The sequence below is a fragment of the Dermochelys coriacea genome, chromosome 10, assembly GCF_009764565.3.
Source record: "Dermochelys coriacea isolate rDerCor1 chromosome 10, rDerCor1.pri.v4, whole genome shotgun sequence".
NCBI lineage: Eukaryota > Metazoa > Chordata > Testudines > Dermochelyidae > Dermochelys > Dermochelys coriacea.
Window position 1 is genome coordinate 9,992,485 of NC_050077.1, and position 18,321 is coordinate 10,010,805.

Genomic DNA, 18,321 nt, shown 5'->3' on the forward strand with positions numbered 1-18,321 from the left:
GGATGAAGGGGTGAACAGTCTCTAGAACTGATCAATTCCTCAGTTTATATTAGCATGGCCAGAGTGCCAATCACAACAACTGTGATAACAGAGCCACTGTCATAACTAGTTGCAAGGGTTTCATTACAAGCCTTCTTAGAAGTTATTCCAAAAAAAAAAAAAAAAACCAAAAAAAACCCCACACCTTAACTCTGCCTCACCTGAGTCCAAGGACTACAATATTTTTACCCCTATCAATCTATATAATCAGATTCCAAGAATGTGTCTGTATGTTAATCTATAGCCTAAAATATCTGTTGAGTCATTGTGAAGTGATGGAAGCAACTCTTTGTTGAAGAGCTCTTTGTTCAGAATATCACCAGGTTGAATCATCACTGGGTTTTGCAGTCTCTTACCATCCAGTTTTTAAATTCTGGGACTTCGACTTTACAAGTTGCACCCATAGAACAACACATGCTTTCAGCTATAGTTAGAACGTAAACTCCGGGCATAGGGATGTTGCTTTATTTCTATATCTAAGGGCTTGTCTTTACTCCTGGGAAATCAACACTGCTGCAATCGATGCAGCAGGGGTCGATTTAGCAGGTCTAGTGAAGACCCGCTAAATCGACAGCAGGGCGCTCTCCAGTTGACCCCAGTACTCCACCTCCCCAAGAAGAGTAAGAGAGCGTCTTCCATCGACGCAGCGCAGTGAAGACACCAGGGTAAGTCAACCTTAGACGCATTGACTCCAGCTATGTTACTCATGTAGCTGGAGTAGCGTAACTTAGGTCAACTTACCCCGGTAGTGAAGACAAGCCCCTAAGGTACCAAGTACTTTTATAGCACTATAAACAAAAATAAAGATCTCGTCTTCACTAGACTTTTTATTTGTCAAATTAATTATTCCACGTTACCTTGAGATACCTGACACTTTTACAGGCTGGTATGGACAGTCCCTGCACATTTATTCCAAGCTACCAATGATTTTCCTTTATTCATCCCTAGAATAAAAACCAACATTTGTAGCCTGGAACAACCATGTGTGGAGTGTCCCCAGCAGCCTTTTACAAAGGTGTTAAACACTACAAGGTAACTGGTAATCTATTAATTTGAGATAATAATCTAGTGAATAGCAGGAAAATTTAGTCAGGCCTATCTATGAAAATTAATTTTCCCACAAATTAGGAGATCGCAATCCATTTCCTGTTCCCACAGTGTAAAGGAACAGTCTAAAAGGAGATGCCTCAATCAATGCAAAGGAAGAACTACTGGTAAAATTTAGGCATCAGCATGCCCAGTGCCAACCTAAGACTATCTAGAAACTTCAATGATCTGCCTCACTTTGGCCCAATTCCGAAGCTATCCCTTGAAGTGCTGCCTCCAAATTGATGGGGGAACCATTTTTGACAAGAGAACTAATATTTCAGATTAACATTATTTGCTGAAACTAGATTGTAACAATGCTTCTCATCATTAGAAAAGAGGTAAACCGTGCATGCTCAGTACGTCATTTGATAACTGACATCTGTTAATTTACAATTATTTTATTCTGTATATGTAAAATAATGTCTTTTTTATGACTAGAGTACATCCAAGCTTCAGCTTTTAAAACCCAATGTAGTTTGTGCTATTTGAATCCAAAAAGGGTCAAACTTTTTGCATTCCAGTAATTCTCACAGCCAAACCAAATTTTGTCTAACTTGGCAAAAATAAACTTGCTCTCAGCCTGAGTCGAAGAATGGATAGCATTTTCCCAGAAAGGATTATTTCTGCCAAAGTTATAACGGTCTTAAACCAGGAGGGGTACAGCGAAGCCCCTTCTTCAACTTTAAATAAAGCTTCTTTAGCTGGACACGATAATGAATGTTAGTAGGTAACTATAGTGCAAACACATAGCAGGATAGCTCTTCAGAGGCTTGCTGTATGTAATATATGGGAGTAGTGTTCAAACACCTGGTTTTATACTTTGATTTTACATAGATACTTGCCCAGTCCTTTGGGTTTTTTCCTCCAAAACAGAAATTTTTATTAAAACCCATTTTGTTCAAGACTTATTTCATCTACAATACCCATGAGAAACTAAGTCATCTACTTAACTCAATTTATTTATCTTGAGTGAAAAGCTCATTTGTATACAGACGGGGTCAAATGTTGGGAAGGAGAAGCATAACGACAAGGGACCATTGTGTGTATTTAACTACAGATAAACCCAAGGTAATAAATAAGGCGTGTGCCTATCATGATCAGTTTACCTGTATGCTGTATCTATTTCCCATGTGTTTTTTTTATATTGGATGTTTCTTCAGGGCAGGGACAGTGTCATCCTCTGGATTTGGAAAGTACTTAACAAAATTGTGGAAGCAGCCAAAATGCATTAACACCCAGAGGCAAAGGTCCAAGACTTTTACCACTACTTCCACTCTCACTCACCTTCCCTAACTCATGTCCATATTTAAACAGAAACCCTAACTATTCGTCTGAAAGCATAATGAAGTAAACACTCATTCCATGGGTAAGTCAGTGACAGATAGGAAATGGAATCATAACTTCAGTGGTGTCACCCTCTGTGATGCGGAAGGGGGGGCAAAATAAATTGCTTCTCCACCATCCTCTGGCTCCCAACTCCAGGCCCCCCAGTTACTGGAAATTTGGATAATACAATGTTGTTGTAAATGGGTTGAGATTGGTATAATTTGAAAGCCCTTTCTCCCGTGGACACAATGCTATCAAACATGACAAACCTAGAACAATTATGTAGATATATTTCTAAGACTGTTTAAAAATCAACCTTTTTAATTATACTTTAACACAGGAATGCATTGCTTAGATTAAAAAAATAAAAATAAAAAGACATTGATCTTTGGTAATCCCAGGGAAGTTAGCTTTGACATGTACGACTGAAAACATTATATTCATCAAAGTCATCGTCTCGGTCTAGGACACCACTGCTAGAAACATTGATCCTTGTCTGCATCACACTACCATTTCTCTGTACAAGGCAGGCTACTGACCAAACATTTGCAAGGTGGCAAGCATCTGGTCTTTGCACATGAGCATTTGATCAGCTGAAGAATTGATCTGGGAGTGTATGGTATTTCACATAACTGGTGTGATCAGTCCATCCTCCAAAACCTATCCATGTCCAAACAGGGGAGGGTAGTTCTGGAAGCACTTGATCATTTGTCCTCTTGATAACAGGCATAAATGCACTCTTTGTCTGCAATTCCTGTTGTCTACTTCCACCAGTGTAGCCCTCCAAGTGTTGTAATGTTGATCTTCAAATGGTAAACTCAGCATATGAACCACTCCAGGGCATTTATGACCTGTCTTCCAGGGCTGTGAGATGCAAATTCCAATTAGCAGTCCTGACAGATCGAATAAAGAGCAGCAAAGACTCAATCATCTTCACGTATCACCACATCACCCTGAAAGTTGGGTTTTATCAATCATTTAACTTCATTGAACTGCTTGATCCGTTCCGAGATATTGCAGCTCTCCATCATGCATAAGTCACTGAGAGCAGAATGCGGATTGGATGTATGGAATTAGTCTCTTAAGTCCTGTACCCTTTGGGAAATGGCTTCAAAACACATCCATATGTTTTTCAAAGGAGACACCCAAGTAACATTTTTGAAGAGCAATGAGAGTTCAGATGTGTGCGTCTCTAGTGCATTGCAATTTTTTCCATGAAAGAATCTGGTTCACAGTATTGTTGCTCTACAAAATCCCCCAGATCTCAGAAATATCAGTACCATCAACAAAGGAGTCAATTGCATGTATTGATGTGAAAAATGTGTGCAGTTCACCAGGATGTAGATTCCATGATCCACAAATATCATCAATGGACATTAGCAGCTGCCGAAGAGGCCTATAAAGCCCATGTCTAGTGTCAGGATATATTTTGAATCAGTTCCACAGGTGTATTTGTTCATGCGTTCCAGTTACATAAGAAATGTTAACGGAACTGAGCGAACAGTGGGGCCAACAGGCATGATTGGCAGGATACATACACATGTCATTCAGTCTGGCATCTCATGTAGTGCCATGTTAAGTTGTATCTTTCTCCTGAAATGGTGTGGTATGGTATATCCTGGATGGCCGGATTATTTGAGGCTATATCTCCTCCCCCTTCTGCTAAAGCTGTACTTGATTTTTTGCCTCTGGAGTGCATCCCACTTTTGCACAGTAAACAAGTGAGGTCAAGGTTAGTCAATGTAGAAAGCTCTACAATTGTTGATTTAACTGCGGCACCTGTGAAAACTAGACTTCTTGGATTCACAAATTTTTGTACCTTGATAGGAATGCAAGTTAGTCATGAAGTCAAGAAGCTTCTTCAAAGAATGGCTCTTTGCTGGTCCAGACAGCACTTGAGGCTGGAATTAGTCCCCATTAATATGCTTTTGATAGCAGACCGTAACAGTAGCATGAAGGGTACTTGCTAGCATCTGCTGTATTTTCAAGGAAGTCTAAGTTACTGGCAGCACAAAAAAGAAATCCTTCTGTGACTAGGTCTAGGGAAAGGTACATCCCTTCATTCAGTTCAGCTGCAAACAAAGTTCTTCACTGCATGGAAGTCTTCAGACAGAGTACTCTGTTGTAGTCAATGGAGAACCCAATGCTGTGCAGAAGATGCACAAGAAATTTGTTACAGGGTTTATAATGAACCATTAAAGCAACAGCCACTTGTAGCAGTAGATTACTCATACACCACAACTGTGCAGCATGTGTGTTGGCAACCTTTCTTTCACTCAAGCACTCATACATGAGGCTTTGCAATGAAATGGCAGCTGTGTCAGACTTGCTGGTGCTGAAGTCACTGTGAGCACCAGATGCACTACTTTAAGCAGTAGAACAGGTCACACAGTATTATTTTTTCAGGTTTGGCATCAGCTTTGGATCCCTGAAACTCCCAGAAAAAAAAAAATGCTTCCTGTAAAAATGTAGCAGCTGCAAACAGTCTTCATATTACTGTTGACATTAGTGCTTTCTTCCACTTTTAACATTGCCATGTCTTTTGCAGCTTTTAGGGATAGGCACTGTGATTAATTTCTGCGGATAGGATTGCTAAAAACTACACATCCATATCCAACAGTTCATCTTCAATAAGTGCTTTAAGAGCCTGCTAAGCATTTGTTCCTCTTCAATCCCATTCAAACCACATATTTCTCTGTACTTAGACTCTGAATCAGCCACACTTTCCCATCCATTAGATCTTATGCAAGACCATTTATGAATTTCTGCCAAGTCACTCAGTTTGCAGTAGTAAAATTAGTATTTGTTTCTGTTGCCTTTTCCTTTTGACACAACACTTGTATACGTTCTTGGTATAGCACTCAATGTGATGTGATACGCAATGTCATTTGCGTGGGCATCTTTTGGATCAATGCACGTACTTTACTTCCATGCAACAGTTCTCACTAACAGTGACTGCTTCAAACAGTTTCTCATGTGTCTCATGTTAAAACTGTGCTTAATGGACACTTTGGGGCTTCTGGATTACCACAGTAAAAGATGGTCTCAAAATGCATGCCATGGGACCTAATGTAAGGCACGTCTTGCCTACAGCTGGCACGTGTCCCGGCATCTTCACCTTTTTCCTGATGCCCGACGCACTTCTTCAACCTTGCCAAATTCAGTTTATGGGTGCACTTCTGATAGCATGTAAGGTGCCATCAAGCATTGCATTTAACCAGGTCCTCTGCCATGGTATTCGCCAAAAATTCAGCTACTGGTCAGTACTTCATCTCCCTTCTGATACCTAAAAATCATCAAGACCAAAGTAAAAACAAGAATTTCAAAATAAATTATTTTGAGAATGTAATTAATTATGTTATGCAATTATGTGCATACTGTTTGCAAAGGGATTCCAGCAATTCCTGGCTGGATGCTGACATCTTAACCAGTGCCTCATTACATCTTTTTTGGCATAATAAACTAAGCTAATAATCAATACCAGTGAACCACTCTTTTGCCAATGATGACAAATCAATTTGAAGCACCCCTTCCATTTATATTAATCTGTAATATTAAAAAAGATAATCAGGTATCATGTTCTGAGCATTAACTGATAAACAGTACTGTCAGTCTAGAACCACAATTTAATTTTTGAGACAACTGCATGTTTGACATGCCTGTTTTAAGAAGAATTATAAAAAGTTGATTTTTAAACATTTTCTCAAATATATATCTACGTAATTGTTCTAGGTTGTCATGGTTGGTACCATTCATGGGAGAAAGGGCTTTTGAATGATACCCAACTCAACCAACTTCTAACAAAACTGTATTATCAACAATTCCACCAACCGGGGGACCTGGAGATTGGGGGTAAGGAGGTCAGGAGGATGGTGGTGTGGCAGCAAGTGACTCCTGCCATGCCACAGAGGGTAAAAACATTGAAATTATGATCCTATAGATTTTTAGGAAATCTAATGACATCTCCCTTACCTTTCTATCATTAACTTACCCTGGGAATTACAAATGCTCCCAGTCTAAGGAGTTACTACCAGTCCTCCATACTCAGCACCAGAGAAACAGCCACAAGATGCTGATCAGAAAATAAATTTGTTTTGCAGACCAAAATATTTTTATCAAACAAATGCAGAACCGCAGAAATATATTGCCCCCCATGTCATACACTTGTTTGATAAAAAGATTTTGATCTTAAAAACAAAATTTATTTTTGACCAGAATCTTGTGGCTGTTTCTCTGGTGCTGAGTATGGAGGAGTGGAGTATCTCCATATTAGAGAGTCACGATAATAGAGGAAGTCAGCACTGCAGAGTACTGTCCTTTCTGGAAAATCTTCACTGCTCTCAGCTAAAGCATGGACTAAGACAGTTGACTCCAGGAGGTAAAGGCAGGGAAATCTAACAACATGGGCAGTTTTCCCACCCACTGAAAGCAAACAGATTTCCCATCACCAAATGGCCATCAGTGTGATACATCAGCCCATGCTACTGGAGAACTAGAGAGCCTGCACCTCAGAAAACATGCAAGACAAAGGAACATATCTGAAAACTGTACTATCCCACCCTGCTGGTGCCAGCAGGCACTGGTGTGTCCACAGTCTTAATGTCAGACTACATACCAGGGGTTCTCAAACTCGGGGCCAGGATTTCTGAGGGGCAAGGTTATTACATGGGGGATTGCGAGCTGTCAGCCTCCAGCATTTATAATGGTGTTAAATATATAAAAAAGTGTTTTTAATTTATGGGGGTAGGGTGGGGGGGTCGCACTCAGAGGCTTGCTATGTGAAGGTCACCCCTGCTATATAGGGACAAACTCCAGCTGCCTGCAAAAAGCTTGATGAAACCAGCAACCATTTTTGTCATTCAGAAGAATTAGAGAATGTGCCACTTGGAACCATTAGCCAATATAACCAATGAAGATTTAGTATCAGAACCTGCAGAGACTACCAATGAATAAAAATAAAAAAGATAGACTATATTAAATATAACCATCGCTATGCTAATAAAAACTTAATTGAGAGATTTTTGCTACAGAAATTATGACTGAACTTCTATGGAACACAAGTCCTGCCAACTAGCATTACAATGAAGAGGATTTTATCAATCACTTGCCTTGTGTGCTTCCCATGAAGACCAGTTTACATGAAGTGAGCTGTCACACTTAACATTTCAGTTTCCAAGAGACATTTACCTCCTCTAGAGCGGACTTAAAATTACAACTATACAAGTTTGGTTTTGGTTTTTTTTTTTGTTTTGTTTTTTTTTTTTAAAACCATGCTTACTAGAAATGGCTCTGATAGATGTTATTTCTCTTGCCTTCCCAAGCCAGGAACTCAAGTAACTAAGCTTCGTAATACTAAAATGTGCCGTGACTACATTAGCTGCATAAATCTACCCCATAACCAGTGCCCTTGCACTATTGTCTACAATAACTCCAATTGAGCAGCTAGGTCTGGACTAGCTGAACGCTCCTGGAAATTGCCAGGTTAGAAAAGCCAAGCACTTCTTTCACAGCCAGCGTTCCATACTATTGATTGAACAAGCTGCAATTTCACAATTAGCTTAAGAATTTCCACCCATCCTCATCCTGGAGGGGTAACTGGGTAAAACTTTATGGCCTTTGTTATACAGGAGGTCAGACTAGATCTAATGGTCCCTTCTGGCCTTAAAACCTACTAATTATTTTCCAAACAGCACTACTCCATTTCAGATCCAAACTAAAACTCTGTCCCGTCATCCAAACATCCGCTCCCCTTTCTGCATATGTGTAACATGAAATGCAAGCCATTCATTGTGGAAAAAGGGCCTTTTCTAACCTGGTTATCATTTCACCGACATAGACATCCAAGGGCATGAAATATCAAAGCCTCTAGAAATACAGAGAAAATGTAAGATCACTAAATTTTTTTAATTAACGCCAATTATGCCAAACCTGAATTTACACACAAAAAAGGAACAAAGGAGAAGAATGAAAATGTTTTCTTCATTCCAACAAGTGTTTCCCCAATTGTCCTGTACCTATGCTAATCCTGCCATAGCAACCAGCAGTTTGTGTTTACAAGGAGCATAAGTAGGTTTTCTATAGTCTCAACGGGGATGGTCAACCCCTATATGCTGCAACACAAGTTTTTTAATGTGCTTCAAGTTCCCAACGTTTATTCAGTGATAGTCCACGAGGAAAAGATGCAAATTAAGTGGGCTCAATAGATACAAGACCTCTCCAGTTTCAGAAAGGCAAATTAAAACAAGTGCCATTTCTCATTTTCACATGCAACTTTTTACTAACATTTCTCATTGCAGTTACATAGATTAAAAGTTATCTATGTACAATTCAAAGAGAACACACACAGGTTGCCTGGGGATCTGCCTAGCACTGCATGTTACTGTGTATTAGTGACAGGTTTCAGAGTAGTAGCCGTGTTAGTCTGTATTCGCAAAAAGAAAAGGAGTACTTGTGGCACCTTAGAGACTAACAAATTTATTAGAGCATAAGCTTTCGTGAGCTACAGCTCACTTCATCGGATGCATCCGATGAAGTGAGCTGTAGCTCACGAAAGCTTGTGCTCTAATAAATTTGTTAGTCTCTAAGGTGCCACAAGTACTCCTTTTCTTTTTGTGTATTAGTGGTGTTTGCAACACAGCAAGACAGGATTTTACACAGGCGGAGAATGTGTGCTAGTGCAACCGTGTCTATTTAAAACAAACATTACCTGCATTATCAGGCAAAACACTAATTATACACAAAAAAGTGTCTCTTAAAAGCACCAATAAGTAAGTTAGTTCTAATGAACCTTTTCTATTCAGCCCTTTGGCACACTTGCCATTTCATCCAAGCTCACAAATGTATAAACTAACACCTTTCTACACACAGGCACATTTTTAAACGGGTATTTTGATCAAACTCCCATTTAGTGGGAAATGTGGTCTAGGGCAGTAGTTCTCAAACTGTGGGCTGGGACCCCAAAGTGGGTCGCAACCCCCATTTTAATGGGGTCGCCTGGGCTGGCTTAGACTTCCTGGGTCCATAGCCCCACTGTCTGGGGCCGAGGCCTGAGGGCTTAAGCCTGGGGCAGTGGGGCTGAGATTACAGGCCCCCTGCCTGGGGCTGAAGCCCTTGGGGTTCGGCTGTGACCCCTCCCCCAATTCCCCAGGGGTGGCAGGGATCGGGTGGGCTCAGGCTTCAGTCCCCGCTCCTGGAATCGTATTGCAATTTTTGTTGTCAGAAGGGGGTCATGGTGCAATGAAGTTTGAGAACCCCTGGTCTAGGGTTTAGAGCAGGAGACAGGTGGTCTAGACTTCGGGGTTCTGTTGCCCATCCTGACACCACGTGTACACATACACACAAATGCCTCTTTCTTCTTCTGACATATTTACTCAGCGATGTCCCAATACGTTTGACATTACACATTTGTGAAGTTTACTGAATTAGTGAAGAGTGATATCCCAAACACTAAAGGAGTCAGCAAGACAGATTAGAACGTAGCAAACAGTCTAGGTACACACTATCTTGGTATAATCAGCAAGTCTGAGAAAAGAAATACTTAAAAAAAACCCAAAAAAATAAAAAAAAAAAAACCCTAACATCACAGAACAGCAAAATGCTACTTTGGCAATATATATTCTTTAAAAGTTTGAGAGCGCCTGGTGAGGGCTCTTTGAACACTTCAACATTGAAAAGGAGAAATCATAGCTTCGAAGAAAAGTTTATATTTAAATGATGCTGTTGCAATTTTAATCAGCTATTCCATTCTCTATACATATATCTTGACTAGGTTATCTTGTTGGCTGCCTATAAGACAAATTTTAATTACAATCAACAACACACACATATCAATTGATAAATCCACACAAAAATAAAATATATGACAGTGACATTGCTCCTATCAAGAAAAAAAATACTGGTTAACGTCTCAAGTAAGAGGATGCTAGACTGTTTGTTTCTCGCTACTAAATTCTCCTAGATGAAATCAAGTGTTGTGACTAATTCTGCCTTTTAATACCTTTTGATGGTTTCTTCAGTGCTGTTTTGGTTTTGCCATTCCCAAATGCCTAGGGATGTCAGATTCATTTTTATTCTGCCATTTGAATCTTCACTTTACCAGTCTTATTTACTATGCTATATTGCTCAAAACTGAGAAGAGCAAAAACCTAGTGCAGCCATCCATTCCTAAATAAAAGCCACAGTTCATGAAAATATCTAATTTCTCCAAAGTATCTCAAGTGCATTTCATAGAAGGGAGAGAAAGAACTTCCACAGATTGAACCTAGCAAATGGTTTAGCACCAACAATGAAACTGGCAGACTGGAGATTCCCCTGTGGTCCAGACTCAGGTGCGCAGTGTAACTTTTTAGATGACTCAACTCAGTTTCCAAGGCACCAAGGTTTTACTTTGTAAATTAATGAGATACAAGCAACTCAGCTCAACGCAATAGTTGAAAACCTACTGAAAAAGCTCCCCTAGAGAAACACTGTTTTCCAACTGTGTTCCCACATCCAAGAATATGAGAGAGTGTTTGCAGCTCTGGGAATCCACCCATATTAATTTTGACACCTGTGAGCCAGCTGGCCAGTATTTTATCTTAATTTGCATCATTGTCTACAAGCAGTTGAAGGGAGCATACCACACATCAAAATCTCAATCATTTATGCGCTTTCATAAACGCCTAAAATTCTAGACTGAGGTAGTAAACAGGCAGACCACAGGTCTAATCTGGATCACCAGATGCTTTTGAATGGACCCCAAAAATCTTTTTATTTACATATTGTTACTCTTACTATTTTCTCTGAAGTCTGGAACTTGGCTATATACCTTGACCAAGAAATTTGGACCTTGACAAAAAATAATTGACTATCCCTGTTCTAGACCCAATTAAGACAAACTTACTTATAGATTAAACAACTGCATCCTACAAGTAAGGAAAACTGTAAAACATTTGCTGAATATAACACAGCCATGTGGTCTGACGGATGTTTCCAGATGGAATGAAACCATGGAAGATGATCCCCAAGACCAATGCACAGTGTATTCACAGCTCTCAAAGAACTCTATTACAAGACTAGTGGTTAAAACCACTGAGACACAGCCCTTGTACTTTGGCCAATGACTCAATTAAAGTCCATTATACCACCCTATAAAACATGCATGCCAATAAAACTTGCTAGTTACTCAGTGCCAATTCATCAGCAGCAGGAAACAAAAAGGGAGTGCTGTAATTGTGCCTCACTAAGTCTTACATTTCAAAACACTGTAGTCAGTTTCAAAATATTCCATTCATTCCAAATCAGAAGTGCTGAACACATGGCTCATTGTTATCAGAGGATAGGCTTCTTTTCTTGTGGTGAATATTCAGTGCTGCTATTCCTTTAAAGCAGGGGTCTCAAACTCAAATGACCACGAAGGCCACATGAGGACGAGTACATTGGCCCGAGCGCCACATCACTAGTATATTGGCCCCGACTGCTGCCCCGCCCCCATTCCATCTCTTCCCTGAAATTCCACCCCAACTCCGCCCCCTCCCTACCCCCAGGGGGAGTAGGAGGGGTGCAGAGTGCGGCAGGGGGCTCAGGGCAGGGGGTCAGGGTGCGGCAGGGGTGTGGCCGGGGGTCAGGATGCAGGAGGGGTGGGGCCGGGGGCTCAGGGCAAGGGGTTCGGTTGCAGGAGGTGGGCTCTGGCCCAGCACACACTAGGGGCAAGGCAGGCTCCCCACCTGCCTGCCCTGCCCCCATGCCACTCTGCTTCAGGAAACAGCTGGAACCTGGGGGGGTGGGGGCAGCGGCAGAGGGGTCTGTGTTTTGCCCTGGCCACGCCTCCAGGCACCGCCCCCCCTCGGCTCCCATTGGCTGGAAACGGGGAACCACAGCCAATGAGAGCTTCGGGCGAGGTACCTGGAGGCCACGGCCAGTGCAACACAGACCCCTGTGTCCCCGCTCCCAGCCACTTCCCAGAGCAGTATGGGGGCAGGGCAGGTGTGCCCCTGGTGTGCGCCAGGCCGGGCCGGGCTGAAGCCGCTCTAGGTATACGCTGGGGGGACTGCGGGGAGCTGGCGGGCCACAGAAAATAACCCCACGGGCTGGGTGTTTGAGATCCCTGCTTTAAAGGGATTCAGCCACCGCGGTCCAGCAGGATGAAGAGGAGAATATTGTGTGGGTACAGAGTCAAACACTAGAAAATCTAATGTAATTACATACACAATATAAGGCCCTAGATAGACAAACCTAACAGGTCTTTGCCTCTTATTGGAGTCCTCCCAATCCCTCACAGTTAAGAAAAGCAAGTGGGCCTTGCAGCATGCTCTGAAGGTCAATAAACTAGGACTATTTCAGACCCAGTTAGTGTGAGCTCCAAAGCTGAGAATGCTATAGCAACTGGTCCTTCTATACGAATTCAGCCCCAGCTCAGCACACCTGCTGATCTCAGCTGTGGGATAAGGGAGAGAGGAGGTCTTTCAGCCAAGTAGCTCCAGGAAGTTAGCAGTGATTAGCCCCTTCCCACCATATTTTTCCAGTAGAATTCTGTTTGAGGCTCCACAGTTGTCATGTAGATATGAGCACAATTTAAATAAACATTAAGTCTCTGGTCAGCTGGAAACAAACGAAGTAGAGAGGTAACCCTCCTAGTCCCTCCCAACCCTTCTCTGTGTCAATAAATCTTAACCTGGCTGTTTGAGCAGCGTTTAATCATAAATGGATTTAAACAAGCTCAGGAATATAAACAGGGGTGAATACCACTCACTGCAAGTGGGGGGGAGAGAGTCTACACTGGAACGTGTACGTCTACACTGAAATAAGAGGTCAGCTAACTTAGACTCATGGGGGCTCTGACCATGGAGCTAAAAATGCCTATGTAGATATGTTGGCTCAGGATCCTCCCACACTGCAGGACCCCAGAGCTCAGGCTCTAGCTTGAGCCAAACATCTACACAGCAATTTTACAGCCCCAGAAGCCTGAGTCAGCTGACCTGGGCCACCCACGGGTGTTCAATTACTGTGTAGATGTACCCCAAGAGCCTGATACTGAGAGGTGCTCAGGACCTGCTGCAGAACTGGGTCCTAAGCAATGAACAGAGTAAAGAAGTGGAAAACCCATTAGGGATAAGTGTGAGCACCTGATGTTCATTTAAAAGTCATACCCAGACTAGAAGAGTTCAAAATTACAATCAGAAACATGCAGTGGTGGTGTAACCAAATCTGTCCCAGGATATTAAAAAGACAAGTTGAATGAGGTAATATCTTTTACTGGACCAACTTCTATTGGTGAGAGCACCGCTTTCAGGGTCTTTGTAAGCTTGAAAGCTTGTCTCTCTCACCAACACAAGTTGGACCACTACCTCACCCACCTCGTGTCCCTAATCAGAAACATGGCATTCAGGAGCCAGAAACAAAACAACTATGTACGCTATTTAATATATTCATTTTTATAAGAATTCTAAATTATTTAGAACACCCATTCAGATGTATAGAAATAAACTATTCTCCTGATTTGGTCCCACGGCCAGTAGGGATACAGTGGTGTTTATTCCTTCCTCTGTTGCTAAACAAGCTACAATTAACCTTTAAAAAAAAGGAGTACTCATGGCACTTTAGAGACTAACAAATTTGAGCATAAGCTTTCGTGAGCTACAGCTCACTTTTGAGCTGTAGCTCACGAAAGCTTATGCTCAAATAAATTTGTTAGTCTCTAAGGTGCCACGAGTACTCCTTTTCTTTTTGCGGATACAGACTAACATGGCTGCTACTCTGAAACCTGTCTTTTTGCTAACTTTCTGCATTAGAATCAATGGAGCAAGCACAGAAATAGTAAGAATGGTTGTTTGTTACCCATTACTAGGGGAGCTCAGCTTACATAAATGGTGTATGTACATTCAGAGGACATTTTGCAAGAATTTAAATATGTAAACTTGTGGGCTGGACTGGATGCCTGTTTGGACTGAGCAAGGGAGCCTCTAGGAAACACTGCTCAGGTTAATTTTGATTGAAAGCGGGTCAGTGATAACAGCTATTCAGTGTTTTATGGGAAATAAGTTGGTGGTCTCCATGCTCCTCCGATTAGACCGACATATACACAGCACAGGAAACACCATAAGAACTGGCACTCTTGCTGGGAGTGAGGGTAGCAGCAGAGAGGTCATGGACTGAGTGGGTGTCTTTCCTCAGGCTAAGTGAAGGCACACTGACAGGACCATGGAGCCAAATATTGAACCTGTTCTGGGAAGACAGAACTTCACTTTGTAGGGCTGTCAATCTGGCACCTTTGACCCCAAAAAAAACCAAACAAACAAACAAAAAAAAACACCTTTTACTGTTTAGTTTTAAAACTGATTACTGTATTTCAGAAACCTCAAACGTGCATGTAAAGTTACCTGGTAACATCCCTTTAAATGAAGCTAACAGTACAGAACAAGCAAAACAGAAGTTCAACAAAAGCAACATCAAAGAGAAAAAATTCCTATTACTTATATGCCCCCTTACAATAAGCACCAACATGATTAATAATGGATTAGGTACATTACTGAAGAGAGTTACCACAGCAGCAAACAAGGTTTCCTTCTTTCTCAACTCCCTCCTTTGCTGGCCTGACAAAGTGACTGCCACTATACAGGGTGATACACATCATACACGCATTTAACTTGCGCAAATTCAACCATACATGCTTGGCGCAAAAAAAGAAAAACAACAAGATACTTGTAAATAGTGCGGGTGATTCTGCCCACCATTCCACTCCATGAGCGTATGCTCCGGAGTGAGCGCGAGATGGGAGACGTGAATCTGCTGTTCCCTCAGTCGGTCTCAGTTCCCATGTGCCTCTCATAGTGTGAGCATCTCGCTGCGCTGAGTGTGATTCTAGAGTTTAAAGATACGTATTTTTTGTACAACATGGCCCCTAAATGCAAGCCAACTACTTCATCTGGTGTTCAACCAAAGAAACAGCAATCTGTTCCAACGCTGGAGGAAAAACTGGCTGTGTTGGACTTTTTGAGAGACGGTATGTCGGTCTCCAACGCGGCGTGTAAATATGGCTGCAACAAATCTAGCATCTATGCTATCAAGATTCGAGAGAGAGAAATTAGTCAAGCCATGGCATCAAGTGCTCCAATAACTGCTAAGGTGACGAGCCAGGTGCGTGATAAGACTTTAGTGAAGACTGTAAAGGCATTAAACTTATGGCTGGAAGACATGAACCGTAAACGTATGCCTATCAATGGCAACACGTTGCGAGAAAAGGCTCTTAGACTTTACTCGCTGTTCAAACCTCCCGCCGAAGAGGGAGAGCCTTCTGATAAGAAGGAATTCAAAGCCAGCCAAGGTTGGCTTAACAGTTTTAGGAACTGCTTCAACCTCAAAAACGTGCAGACTACCAGTGAAGCTGCATCTGCCAATGAAGAGGCAGCAAAAGCCTGCCCTGAACAATTAAAGAAAATCATAGAAGAAAAGGGCTATCTTCCCAAACAAGTTTTTAATCTGACGAGACTGGGCTCTTCTGGAAAAAAATGCCCAACTGCACTTACATTTCAAAATCAGAAAGACAAGCCTCTGGCTTCAAAGCAGCTAAAGCAGCACAATGAAGCACTACCTATTTGAAACAAAAGAGGGCGAAATGGATTTATTTTTTAACAAACATACCACACAGATCTTTTTCCTTCCCCTGCACTTCTACTCCATCAGATTATGGCAAATTGTCTATTAGATCACATAAGCTACGTTACCAAGAAGGAAGCCTGTCACTGTCAAAGTGCTGCAAAAGACACATCAGAGAGACAACTGTCCAGATTTGGCCACCCTGCAATACAAACTAATGCCAGCTTCAAGATCACCAAATAGGACTTGAGTTACATTTGAATCAAGACTCTCTGGTGGAGAAAAGGCAATTCAGCAGTTCACAGGGCAAAGCTCAGTAATTTCTCCTCTTATCTATTTCCTGATTTTCATCAACCATCTTGAAATGCATTCAACTATTTCATGTTCTTATCTAAATCTGTACTCCACAATCAAATGGCAAAAGACACTATGAAATCTTCTGGAAACACAACAGTCCTGTGATCTTGCTTTTCTGCACAATTTCACCATGATGCTCATTTAACATAAAAGTTCTCGTAAGGAAAGATCATGTTCAAAAGGCTTGAACCTTCACTCTCAGAGGTCAATAGCAATGTTACCATTGACTTCAATGGGTTCAGGATTGGGCTCATTGAGCGCTCTTTCAAGTGCCCAGCTTAAGCTCACAAAACTGTTAGGTTTCCATCGGCCTAGGATGGAGAGTCTGCCTCTCCCCTTTAAAAAGCATTTCAAAACACGTGAAGTGACGCAGGTCAGTTAAATAGCAAATACCAGTTCTGCAATCTAGAATATTTAACTACTTAATATTCCTGGAGACATGTACTCCTGATTTTTTCTACAAGATCCTGCTGACAACACAAGGCTAAATCAGGTTGCAAATCTACCACAGCAGGTTATTGCTAAAGAGGACTCTGAAGGTGATGACCACCACTTACATCTCTCTCAAGTTTCCCCAGCAGTCGTGAGGTTCGTTTCAAGAACTATTATGACCAGCTTTAAAATTAGATTTAAGTATCCAGAAGTAATTTCTGCTCAGGGTCATAATTTAAAGTGTTAATATTATTGGTTAGTTTACTACAGATCGTGTTGGTAGAAACAGCCAGCTAACGTGCTTCTCTTTCAATCATAAACCACCATCCACACCTACGTCAGGACAAGAAAATCCCCAGCTGCACACACCCACAAGGAACCACCTCATGACAATTTCTACAAATGCAGTTATTTTTAATAAGAAATTCTACATTACACTGGAAATTAAAAATTTAGACAGCAGAAAATTAAATTAATTGTAAAACAAACTCCAAAGAGCACTAATTATCCATTTCCATATTTAACACAATACAACATTCTTAAAACTTACCTGAAACTGTTACAGAATTTCCAGTCCGCCATAAAACCTAGCCCCTTCCTTTCACTGAAGAAAACTGGTCAAACTCACCATGGATACATGGGGCCTTCAATGAATTCTTCTGTGAACTTCTCTTGACAATGTCTTCCCATTACTACAAATATCCCACTCAGGTATTTTTATACCCTGGAGGAGGAGAAGAATTACCCATCTGAAGAGAGAAAAGGACGACTTGTGGCACCTTAGAGACTAACAAATTTATTTGAGCATAAGCTTTTGTGAGCTACAACTCACTTCATCAGATGCATACAGAGAAGAGACCAATTCATAAAATACCTTAACACAATTTCCATGGGAGAGGCACTGTTTTAGCATCTTTGTTGAATACACTAAATTAGTTTAATGGTCATGCAAATTATATTTGCTATGCCATCAACTTTCTCCTAATGGGCCATTCATCACTAGTTTTCTTTGAAGAAGCCAACTGATCTTTAAGGTCCCTCAATCCATCTCAAAATGTCTTAAATTTTCCAAACTGAGGAACTACCTCTTACATTAGCATAGGCTATGTGAATTTCACAGATTGCTTTGTTTTCCACAACATTTCTACTTCCCACATACATCTACCACGAAAAACTTAAGCAGGGGATGTTACTAACCTTTAAATTAAATCACGCTTGCTAAGAGGTTTCTAACACAATGCACCACCATTATATGTTTTCCTCTGAGCCTGGGTCAGTTCAATGGGAAAGTGACTTGGAGCGAACTTATGTACTATTTATGTACATTATAAAAAACCTATCCAGATGGATTTAGACTTCATGAAACGCTCACTCAAGTCCACTCTGCTCCCTGTGAAGACATTTCATAATCCATTCAATACCCAGCCAAAGAAGCCAGGATTACTGTTTAAAGAGCTGATCTGAGGCTATCTTTAAAATATAATTTAAACTCTCTGATTGCTGGCA

The 18,321-nt window shown here is 41.3% G+C and overlaps 1 protein-coding gene across 3 annotated transcripts in view; it reads right to left on the reverse strand.

Moving 5' to 3' along the window:
* Window positions 1-18,321, reverse strand: part of FOXK1 (forkhead box K1) — a 72,591-nt gene that overhangs the window by 39,655 nt on the left and 14,615 nt on the right. The window lies entirely within an intron of this gene.